The following is a 12,605-nucleotide window of genomic DNA, read 5'->3' as shown; positions in this document are numbered from 1 at the left end:
TTGTGGAGAGGATGGACTTCCATTCTAAGAGTATGCAAGCAGAAACTTTCCTTGTCTTCCTTTTGAGTTCTCACAAATACAGCTTTTCTTACCTCAGTGCCTCTGTTGCATCTCCTTGCATCCATAATTCATTTTTAGAAGGAGATTATTTTGATCTGGAACCAACTGGTGTCAGACATCACAACCACACCTGTGAGAAGCAGTCAGCAGTGGGGTTTATGGGCAAGGGGAGGTCAGTGGGGCAGTGTTTGACAGCTAGCACTGTGTAAGGGAGCTGTGGAAATGGAAGGACACGTTTGCTCTGTGGATGAAGGCATGGGGAATGTTGGGTGGTCTGTTTCTGTGCTAAGCAGTCCCACATCACAGTGACCTTCAGGCTGTGGGAGCTTCTTACACACCCTCTCTTTAAGTTGCGAACACTCTTGGAGGCTGCTTGTGGTGGAGGCATTTTCTGCATGTACTTTCGTCTCACTAATTCCACTCGTTTTCTTCCAACACTTCATTAATATATTTGGGAAAACAGCCTGGAATTCCATAGAAGCCATGCTGTGTTCTCAACACCAGATACAATCAGCTGCTGCACTGGGAGCAAGTTCAGAGTTCAGATGTGCCACCCTCCTGAGTGCTATGTTGGGCAGAGGGCTTCTGGGGTGAGGAACAGGCTGATGCACTTTCTACAACTTCTAAAACCAGAATCCATTCCTGAGAGGCTTGACAGAATGCCTCTGTGAAACAAAACTTTGTGTAACAGGATTTTGTAGGTAGATAAATGTTAATAGCTGTGGTGTGGGTTAATGAAATGCTCTCCTGGATTTCATCACATCCTATATTGTATATCAGAGTCCAGTGCTCTCTGCCCAGCTTCTTTTAGCCATCCCACACATGGAGGGGATAATATTTAATTCCCCCTTCTCCATGTGTGACTTGGGGAAGTATTTAGACCACCAGTTGATCCACTGAGCTGTTGATCTGAATCAGAGTCCACTCCTGATCCCTGTTGTGCAGAGCTGAAGTCAGCTTGCAGTGCCACAGCTATGTCACTGCAAGATGACTTCAGCTCTGCACAACAGGGACCAGGGTCCCTTGCTGTGTCACACCCCACAGAAGGGACCTTGGCAGCCCTGAGAGGTGGGGCTGGTGGGAACTTCATGAAGTTCAACAAACTGAAGTACAAAGTCCTGCACCTGCATTGGGGCAGTCCCAGACACACCTATGGGTTGGGTGGGGAAAGAATTGAGAGCAGCCCTGTAGAGAAAGAACTGGGGGTGATAGCTGAGGAAAAACTCAACAGGAACTGGCAGTGAGCACCCACAGCCCAGAAACCAACCCTGTCCTGGCTTCCAGCAAAAGGAACTTGGGTAGCAGGTCCAAGGAGGAGATTCTCCACCTCTACTCTACTCTGGTGAGACCCCGCCTACAGTGCTGTGTCCAGGTCTGGTGTCCCCAAGATAAGAAGGATATGGAATTGTTGGAACAAGTCCAGGGGAGGCCACAACATTGATAAGAGGACTGGAGGGCCTCACCTTTGAAAACAGGCTGGGAAAGCTGTGGCTGCTCAGCATGGGGAAGAGAAGGTTGTGTGGAGACCTCAGAGCACCTTGCAGAGTCTGAAGGGGCTGCAGGGAAGCTGGAGAAGGACTCTTTGTCAGGAACTGTGGTGACAGGACAAGGAGTGATGGGTACAAACCAAAAGAGGAGAAATTTAAGTTAGCAGTAGAAAGAAATTCTTTACTGTGAGGGAGGCCTTGGCACAGGTTGTCCAGGAAGGTTGTGGATGCCCCATCCCTGGCAGTGTTCCAAGCAAGGTTGGATAAGGCCTTGAACAATCTGGTCTAGTGGGACATTCATCATCAGAACCAGATGATCTTTAAGGTCCATTCCAACCTCTTAAAATTCTATGATTCCATTATTCATCCCCCACATGTATCATCCTTACTGATCTCCACTGAGACTTCTCTCCTGCCAGGAGTTACATAAATACCATATATGATAGCAACACATATGAGATCTGCGCACATATAGAAGTCCCCTATACTGCCAACATCATCACATCCTGCTGTGATTAAGGTTTGTGCCAAAGGGACAGTGCTGCCATGATGAGGCTGCTGGGGCTGGAGCTGTAGTTGTGACACCTGAGCTGGAGTAGGCATTTCTGCTCTCCACTGGAAAGACAAAGCACGTTGCTTCCCAAGGCATTTAAGAAAGCAGAGCGCCAAAAGCAGGTGTCCCTGTGCCACCTGTGGTCACTGTGCAGACATGGCACGTGACTGATGGCATACAGAGAGCTCACTCTGAGGACAGGCTCTTTTATTCTGCTGTGGCTTGTGGCATGAAAATGAACTGCCTCTGTTTTTCATCTTGCCGATGTTGGGCAACTTTTGCAAAAGCCAAATTCAACGCTAACCTAGTTTGACATCTCTTTTTCACTTTTCCAATGAAATTACAAGTATTTAAGTTTCCAATGAAATTACAAGTATTTAAGTGCTAGGGGTTGCTCCATTTATAAGGAAAATCGGTAGAAGAAAGAAACTAATCAGTTTAGGAACATCTACAAATCTCCTCCCACCTTTGCCACAATGAAACATGAATTCCACAAGTATTTTCAGGAAAATGCGAATTCCTGTTTGCTTCCTATCAGGTCAGAGCTCCTTGTCAAAGGTAGGAGATTGCTGCCCTTTGTCTCTGTGCAGCAAAGCTGCTTTGTAGGTGATAAATGTAGGGTCCACTCTACCACAGAGCTGAGCTGATCCCCTGAAGCTCCCTGGGAGAAAATCCTTCTCACTAAGGTTACTCCTCTCTTCACACAACTGCTGCAAGTGTTGTGTTTCACCAAACAGGGATGACTTCTTTTAGGCACTTCTTTCTCCCAGCTGTGAAAGGCTTTACTTTAAGCAATTGCACAAAATGAAGTATAGGGAAAATACAATTGATACTGAATGGGCAGACAAAACTCTTTCCTGTTTTGCTGCTTTCTTCTCATGTTTCACCTAGCACATAATAATGTAATTCCCATCATTTACAAAGTTTTAGGGCAAAATTCTGATTTTTAAAAAAATGTAATTGTTTTCTGTTTTTAAAAAATTGAATGTTTTCAATACAGAGCCTTACAGTGGCATAATCTGTCAGAAGGATGCACTACTTGCTGTCAGCAGGTAGGTTCAGAGCAAGACTAACTGAACACAATAAAAGAGTTTACCTGGCAAATCACACGTTTCTTTTCTGATTAATTTAAGGATGGAGAAGACCTCAAACTGTTAAGAAATGCTTTTATGAAAAGGCTTTTGAATATTCTTCTGCTGTGAGATGTGGACAAGACACAGCCCTGTGCTGCAGACTGGAACTCTGTATTTTTGGGGAGGGAAACTTGCTCACACCAGGGTTAGTTCCCTGCTAGATGGGAACAAAGAAACCACATCCCCCAGCACCCCTGACCCAGAACTCCAGTAAGATTAGAAAGGCAGGCAAGGGAAATGTGCAAATTTGTTATTTCCTGAGAGTGTGCACTCTTTTGCTGGCAGCCATGCAGGAAGGCAGCTGGGCTATCTAAATTAAGTAGTGCACATAATGGAACATAAATTATTGCTGTTAACTCCAAAGCCATAACATGGTTAGGGAGAACAAATTGCACAGAAGCAATCTGGGGGGGGTTTGCTTACTCTCAAAGGGATCTCAGTGGAGTAACCTCTGGAGCTAATGTTAGGTCTGGGAATTTTACAGGCACTAATAGGATTTAGGCACATGACTTCCTTTTCAGTCTGATGGGAGTCAGTGTTTAATTCCCCTGGGCTCCTCACAGATTTCAGCACAGGTTCAGAAGTGTCACCCAAACAATCAGTACACCCAGATTTTCCCTTCTGTCTTCCCCAGACCAGGAGATTTGCTATTCCACCCATCAGAAGGGTAAAGGGCCTTGTACTTGATGTGCAACCTGTGACAAAACAGTCCTCACTCCTACTCAAGAGACAAAACAAAACATCATAACTATACAGCTCCTTTACAAAAATGAAATACCAGAATTTTGTTGTTCCACTTGCAAGAGGAAACCTCATTTCTCAGCAGCTCACTGAGGAGGGTTCGAGCTTAGTTTCACTCAGCTTCAGTTTGGTGTTCACGGTGAGGCTCTCAGTACCTTTGTGTCCTCAGGCACAGCTGAAAAGGACTAACAGGGTGTTAAGAGCAGTGAAGGTTTGTTTGCAGTGCTGCTACAGGATCTGGATCTAAGCAGCATCATCTGTTTGAAATATTTGCTGTATTATTTTGGGGGGGGGTCAGAGCAAGAATTAATGAGAGATTTCATTGTCCTTTCTCTCCTATCAATGATATATTTTGTTTTACAGCTGTCTCAGTAGCTTTATTCCTAAGGGCACCAGGGTCTAATAGGATCAAAGCCTGGAATAGAAACCTGTAGTGGAAATATCCTTTGTGGCCTGGATATCATTATGATCTCAAAACTTACGCTACTGCTGAGTCTCTGGTTGTTTAACTCTCCTCTTTCTCCATGAAATCACACATACCCTGTCAATTGAACCCTCTGAGAGGGTCCTGGTGTCATGGCAGGACACAAAAATAAAAATAAGCATTCTGAAGGGGAGTATTCTCATCAGAATATTTATTTCTATGCTTATTATGAATGGCTTTCTGGGCCTCTTCTTCAGACTTCATTATTCTTGTAGTACTTCAATTTTGCCACCCAGGGAGGACCAACCTAAGATAAGCTTGCAAGGGAATCTAATTTCTAATTAATAATGCATTTTAATTTAACAACTAATAATTTTACATTCTAATTTGGAATTGAGCTTTCCCGTGATGAATGTAGAGAAGAGTATTTAAATAATGGTGTAATTCACTCTAAGATTCCCTCCTTCCTTATTCCCATCAGTTTTATATTATCCTGTGGACATGTGAGCTCTTCCTCAGGGGTGTGATAGGCAGAGGTTAAACAATGATCCTTAGATGGTCCTTAGAATAGATCCTTATTGTCTAGAAAATTGAATTAGAAATTTTATGGTCTCATTCTTACCGACCTCAGTACTCTTCAGAAGCTACTCCTAAGAAGGACAATAAATGAAATAACAACCCAGAACTACTATGATAGGTTTGCACAAAAGCACAAATAGTAATGGTGTATTTTAATAATGTTTCCTGTGTCTTTTAAAGTGACCACACATCTATGTTTTTAATTGTGTAGTAATTAAAAATGAATAGAAATTAATATATTCTGGAGAAAAGAGTTGTCAGTCCCCAGCTGAGAACCCAGGTGCAGACTGCAGAGTACAGCTGATAAAATAACAGTGAATTACCTTGTGAGCTGGGAGCTCTCTGGCTGTGCGCAGATTAAAGACACTGTGCTCTCTCCATGCCCACTTTCCTGTGTCTGGTGGTGGTACCAAAACTCCTGCAAGTGAGTTGAACATGGAAACATCCCATGGGGGTGTCCCTTTACCTCCCCCTGTTAGCGTTCAGAAACACATAATCACAAAAATGATTATATTGGTGCTTTTTATTAAGAGCTCTGGGAATCAGGGGTATTTTCCACCCAAATCTGACTCTGACCATACATATGAGATGATCATATTTTTACATTCTATCACTATATAACTTTCATGTTAATTATTAAACTTATATCATTCTATTGTATACATAGATTTCAACCAAGCACAGCCCCCCTTAAATTTCCAACATAGTTTCTCATGATTCTTCTTATGATTATATAATAATTACATTTAATTACTAAACAATCATTACATCTAAAAATTAGATCATTTAGCATACTGCTTACGCAGGTGCAGTGATCTGAGAAAACACAAAGCCTAACATTTCAGAGTCTATTTTAACATTTTCCCAGGGCCTCACTATCACCCCTTTTCCAAAGAACAGCCAGTGTTCAGTTGTTATCTTATGCATCAAGAGTTCAATTATCATTATAGTGTAAGGACTCCATATCATCGGAGTTTCATACCTCCTCAGTGTTTCTCATAGGCAGCTCCTCTAGGCACTGACTGTTCCTGGTCCTTGCAGCAGCCATCTGACTCCAGTTCCCACCAATCCACTCTTTTATACCACTGTTCTTATTGGCCACAGGTGTGGCCTGTTAAGATCAGGTCTGCTCCTAATCTTTAGTAATTGGTTCAGCTGCAACTCCTTAATGGGGTAAAATTACTTTCTATACTACCTTCACTTTCTTATATTGTATCCCCTTACATTCAAATGTGTACCTTCCTGTGCTTTTAACTCCTCTCAGGATAGGGTAACTTTCCAGACAAACAACCTTTTTCTTCTAAGGTCTCCAGTCTCCAGAGGAAGTTCAGGATTATGTTGGGGTGTGATTATCCTGGGACTCTACCTTGGGCTCTCTGCCACTCATACTCGTGGCATAAATGAGAATGAAACTCCTGACACAAACCTCTCTCATGAGTGAGGAGAATTATTTCCATTTTCACAGTTTGAGCTGATGTTCTCATGACAGCTACCACAGCTCCATGCTCAGCAGGGCTGGATTTCAGGGAAAAGGTGGGTGCTCAGGGAGCAGAGGCAGGTGATACAGAGAAATAGCATCCATTTCTCTAAAAGCCAGGGAGAGTGCTGGATGCTCTCAGTTTGAATCTTGCTGTTCAAGACCTGCTAATTAGCCCTGTGCCTCCCTGCTGGCAGATTAAATGTTTCTGTTTTGCAGCTTGGGTCTATCCTGAAAATAGTCCAGAGCTGCAGGAACTCCTGGGGCTTGAGGGCCTTCTCTGCCTGCTGGCACCTGACCTTGTTTCTGCCCATACTGGTTGAAAAGTTGTTTGGATTTCAGGGAGCTGTGAAAGGCTCCAAGATCACTGCACTATTTCTAGTTAGTTACTAAGCATATTTGAGTGGCTTGGGAAATGGATCTAAATGACATGTTGGGGGAGAAGAAAAGGAGGCAAGGGCAGTGGTAGCTCAGCTGCAGATTGAATTCCTCTGGTGTTCAGAATTAGCTTGGAGTAAGGGCTGTCACATCTGCTTTTTCCTCCTCTTTCTCTTACGCGATTCATGTGGTACAGGGGGAGCAAGAGCAGTTGCTGACACCATTAAACACATAACATTAACATCCTGGTAATGATGTTTATACTTTCCTACTCAAAATTTCACTCTTTGAACCTCTTTCTCTTTACTGAGGTGGGTTGGTGTGCTTGTAACACACTCAGCACTTGATCTGAGTCCAAATGCCTTTCTCATGTCTGCAAGGTAGAGCTGCTCTGATAACTCAAATGTGCTGCCTTTCTGTGGCATCCTCCCTGGATGAGTAGGATTTTAGAGAACTATTCAAAGCAAACTGTTTGGAGGAGGAGGAGGAAAGTCTGTCTCAAGGGATGCTAGAAGAGAGGCACTGCCAGGAAAGGAGGTTTCTTGGAGTCCCAGAAGGCACAGACTGATGTTGAAAAGATTGTGAAGATTATGCTGGACAAATATCAAGGTACTGATTCTCCCTTCCAGGCCAGGGAGCATCTCCTCCTCCTTGCTCCAGCTGCTCTGCCCTGGCTTGCTGGCCAGTACTTCTGTAGACTCCTTTCTTAAGTATTTTCAGCATTTCTATGACTTCTCTCTTTTTCTTTTACCTTCTAAAGGCTGTTCACTTTTCCTGACCCCTCTTGAAGGTCTCTGATTGCACATTTCAATTTTGAAATGGTTTTTCCCTCTGGTTTGTCTGTGGTCATTTACAGGTTTCAGAACAGGGACACACAACAGCTTTTCCACAGTTACTGTCACTTTCTCTGCATTCCCATATTTTCCTGACTCTGGTGATTGGCAAGAGTTCACAATACACAGCAGATTCTGCTGCAGAAATCTATGGATGGAATGAAAATATTGTTGAATAGAGCTTCTATGGAAATAGGTTGCCCATGCTGGTTTTGTTGCTATTAAATACATTTCTGTCAATGATTCATTCCCAACAATATGAAATAAAAAGACAGAATTCTGATTATTATGTACCACTAATGATTTGTGGCTGACATACTAATTCAAAAATGTGGCTTTTAAAGTACTCAATTTAAAAAAAAGGAATTTACAATCTTATAAAATTATTTTCCCAAATATAAAAATCTTGTAATTTTTTCTGTTTCTGCAGGTGGCTGTGATTTAATGAAATTAGTTAATTAAAAACAGAATTCCTTCAGTTAAACTTTCTGTGCTTTTTGTTGACAGTTTTCTGACTGCTGCCAAAAGTCAAAGTGAAAACATAAAACTATGCATTTGCTTCTCTCCTGACTCCTTGAATAATTCTTCCTTTGGGGTGAAGTTTCCTTCACTATTTCTGTAAAACTTAGTTACAGTTATTATGTTGAATTCATTTTAATCCCAAACACTGTTTAGAGTGATGGTCATCTCAGTGGAAAACCATGGACTTCCATATCCATTTCTCCCTAAATATTAATTACCAAAAATATAAAAGGAAAATGTTTGCTTTCCCTACATGCAAAGATTTATCCTTTAACCTGGAAAAAATTGTTTGAAGTTTCCCCAGAGATGAAAGTTGATGCTCCACCTGAAAAGAGAGGCTTTCTCTAGAAATTCCTTCAGTTTTTCATTCCAAACCTTGCTACTGTTGAACATTCAAATATTCATCTTTCCCATAAAGTTTCCCATTGTAATCATTTTCAGGTCAGACAGAACTTAAAACTTTGGTAAAAGGCACATGAATAAGTTCTCTGCTACCATTCCACCCAGGACTGTCCATCTACAGGCTCAGTTTTAAGTAGTGGTGAAAATAAGTCAAAGTCTGGATATTATTTCATTAATATCTCTGGAATAATCCTACTCTCAGTCATCACAGGGAAACCAACGCAATCTGTTAAATGAGATTATTGTAAAAACAAGCAGACCTGGATACTCTTCTCCTCCAGCAAGTAAGTTGGGATGGGCAAGAGATTGTGAGGGGACTTTGCTGGGCCAGCTGACCCCAGCTGGCCAAAGGGCTTTTCCTAACATACAATACAGTGCCACAAGGTTAGGGTCACCAGTAAAAACTGGGATAGAGGAAGGGAAACTTCTGCCTTCCAAGGTGGCTCCTGCTTGGAGAATGGCTGCTCTGCGTGTGGGAGGTGGTGAGTGATTTCCTTTGCTTCATCTCTGTCTCCTTCCTTCACCTAAAACTGTTTTTATCTCAAACCATGTGCTTTCCCATTCCTGTTTTTCTTTTCTTCCCCAGTCCTGCTGGGGATGGGAGAGTGTTCGTGTGGCTGCTGGCCAGGCTCAACCCACTACATCCAGCAGAAATATTAGAGTGTGGTCAGACATGGAGAATATAAAGATAAAATTTTTCATGGCAAATCTTTATTTGGATTTTATATGAAAGAGAGGATACAAGAAATTCATGACTGCTATTACTAGCAAATCCTGGGATCTACCATGCTACCCCTGGGCCCTGGTTATCTTACAGACAGTCAGGTAACACTGGAGAGGGGGAATCAAATTGTCCTGCAGACACTGCTGGTTTTGTCTTCATCCTGACTGAAACCTGGCATAAGAATTTTCTTTTCCTTCTATCAAACCCTCACCTGCTGGTGATCATTTCCTTTCATCAACACCATTCTTTCTGTTTATCTTTTCTCTCTCTGCCTCTTCAAAATAGGATGGTTGTCATAATTTTCAAACTCAGCAGGAACATTTTCAAATGTGGATTCTCCCCTGTAATGGACATTGCATCAAAACATAAGGCAATTAGGGATACATTTAAAGTGCTTTATTTCATTTTCCTGCTGCTTAAATATTTGAAAGAAATTCACCAAGAGTCGTCCCAGTAGAGACCTGAAGACTGACATCATATTTTAGGATTTAATGTTATAACAAAGAGCCAGGATTTAATTAACCTTCTTGCTCTTTGGGAGACCTGAGACACGAGATCCAGTTCCTCTGAAAACACTGCAGCTTCTCTTGCAGTTACTGAGCTCATTAATCTCTGTGATATGGTTCTTAAGGGTACAGCTATGTTCCATTTTGATCAGGTGCCAAATATTTTACAGTGCAATTCCTTGTCCTGCCTTGCAAAGCACATCATTTAAACAAACCAGTAACAGAAGAGGAGCAAGGGAAAAAAGAAAGTGGAAATTCAGGAGCAGAAAAGGTGACTTCCTCTGTTTGCCTGACACCTGTGCCCCTGGGTTTGTGCACATAAAATATGATTGAACAGGACAATGAGAAATTTAACTCTTGGTTTACATTAACCACCACACAATACACACAAACAGCACTTCTGAAACCAGTTTCTTCCTCTGAAACAATTCCCACCTTTCAAGTTAGACTTCATTCCTCATCTAGGAGGGAGAGTTCCCAAAAGCCACAGAGACTGCCCATGGAGTTAGCCTAACCCAAATCCAGCCATGGGACTGCCTGTGGCAGTGGTTATTGGGTGTATAAATCTCTAAGTCATCAATAAGAAGAAACATCACAGAAGAACAATTGTGCAAAATTTTGATGGGAGAAAATTTTGAATTCTGTAAAAATGCTATTGCAGAGAGAAGCTGTGAACTGAGGGAGAAGTGACGAGGCTGCACAACCAGAGTGCACAAAGTGGAAGTTGGAAGAAGAGACACAGCTCCTGCTAATGAAACAGTTAATGAAGTGCAGTTAAACCAGTGAGTGTGATGTACAGAGTCTTGCTGTAGAAATATCATGAGTTTATGTGCCTTGTTTTGGGAGAGAGTTTATTTTTCTGAGGTTGTTTTTCCTGCTAGAGCCCTGTTCCTGTAAACACCCCAGAGTGTTGATGATGTGTGCTATGGCCCTGCTCCATCAGCACACCTCTGCTCTGTGCAGAGGCCAGGCTGTGGAATAGGGATGAAAAGAAAGGCTGCTGTGCCCTTCTGTCCACACTGACCTGAAATCTCAGGAAAATGAGATGCACAGACTTGGAAACCAGGAAACTCTTCATGGTTTAGTAATATACGTGCAGTTTTTCCATCCAGTCATACAAATGCCTCCTAGATTAATCTGCTCCTTTACACTGTGCCTCAAAGTCAAGATCCATCCCAGAGGTGACCTACTTGGGCACTAAGCCTGCGGCTGGAATAGAAATGATAATGCTGATACATAAAAGCACTTGTACAGGCTCTGCTGGCCATCAACTACCCCAAATTCAGCTCCTCCTCTCTTACTGACTCCTCAAAGTACAGGCACAATTTTTCTCTGCTAATGTGACAACAGAAAAGCTTTAGGCACCTGATACCCAGCAATCTGAAATGGTGAAGAGGATTTGCTTGGCTAAAGAGACTGATTGGTAGGAAAGAATTAAATTTTATCTTGCCACGCATGAGAGGTTGAAAAATGGGAGTGAACTGTAGCACCACAGTGGCCTGGTGTCTGTAATGACTGTGTTTTGTGGATACAAAACTAATATTCACTTAAGACGTGTAATGATTTCTAGTAGAGGCAGAGAGTATTTTAGCTGGTGTAAAGGTAAAAGGAAAACAAAATTCTAGTTACCCTTCAAGTGGGGTCCCTTTTCCTCTTTTCCCCAGAAGGAAAATTCCATCCATTCATTTCAAAATGCTAGGTAGAACCAGGAAATTGTTGAAATCCCAATTTCCAAATGCTTGATTTTTTTTTTGTCTGTGTAATTTGCTATAAAAGATCTACTTTTCCCAGCAGAGACCAGTCAATTTCACTTCCCTGTCAAACTGACTTTCAAGTACTTTTGGCAATTAAACACCTGAGACACAATGAAAAGTTGTTTTCCTGAGTCTTTTTACCTATATTAATGAGCCTATCTTGTTTTCTGGGAGGGAGAAGATGATTTAGGAATAAACCACAAATGGAGATGTATTTGCTTCTCTTGCTATCAAAAACAGCAAGCAGGGCTAGGACAGGGCTTTTCTTTTTGTTGGTTTGTTTATTTTTGATAGAAACAGCTATACTGCAACATAAAATCTAGAGAAAAAATTTAATTATTAATCAAATTCTATGGAGAATAAAATGTTAATTCCAACAAACTATTTGCCTTAGCTGTAATCTCTGAGAAAATGGGATAAATACATTTGACTTGGGCTCACCTGTTTCCCTATCTGTGCTGTTCAGGACCATTTGACAGATGCACAACATGACTTTGTGTATCTGAGTTACTTAGGAGCTTACTGGGAGGAATTTCTAATTTTTTATAAATGCATAAAGACTGTTTTTTCTTTTCTGTTTCAGTGAATAATTTTTGCAACACACTTATCACTTACACTGTAAAATAGTGTTTAATAAAATTGTACCATGATATGTCTCAACTCTCACAGCATTAAAAATTGTTTGTGTCCAGCTGTTCACCTAAACCTGAAAATCAGATGAAAACATTTAATTGTTCTATATAAAATATTATTAAAGTTTCACTGTGCTAAGAAACAAGTTACAACCAAGGTGAAAGCAAATTTCTGTGCAAATATTCAAACAGGAAACAACCAATAATCCCCCAGTAAAATAACTGGGAGTATTCAGCAGTATTAAGGGATGAAATATGTTACAAGGATGCTGTAATTTTTTTTGAATCAACATTATAAGTCCAGAAAACAGGGTTAAGGTTTTACTGAAAGAAAATTCTAAACAAATTGACTCCTATAAATATTTGTACACCCAAACCACCTGAGCACAATGTCACTGTG

The 12,605-nt window shown here is 41.5% G+C and overlaps 1 long non-coding RNA gene across 2 annotated transcripts; it reads right to left on the bottom strand.

Moving 5' to 3' along the window:
* Positions 1–3,532: 3,532 nt before the first annotated feature.
* Positions 3,533–6,016, bottom strand: LOC131554841 (uncharacterized). 2 transcript variants are annotated; one of them, XR_009274445.1, is made up of 3 exons: positions 5,960–6,016; positions 5,301–5,395; positions 3,533–4,149 (listed from the first exon to the last, which is right to left on the bottom strand). It is a non-coding gene; the product is annotated as an uncharacterized LOC131554841 (long non-coding RNA). The 2 variants fall into 2 exon arrangements; XR_009274446.1 differs by having other exon boundaries at positions 3,533–4,159; positions 5,960–6,009.
* Between the last annotated feature and the right edge of the window lie 6,589 nt (positions 6,017–12,605).

This window comes from Ammospiza caudacuta, chromosome 2 (assembly GCF_027887145.1).
Source record: "Ammospiza caudacuta isolate bAmmCau1 chromosome 2, bAmmCau1.pri, whole genome shotgun sequence".
NCBI lineage: Eukaryota > Metazoa > Chordata > Aves > Passeriformes > Passerellidae > Ammospiza > Ammospiza caudacuta.
The sequence above is the reverse complement of the archived record's forward strand: the minus strand, read 5'-3'. Positions and strand labels throughout refer to the sequence as shown.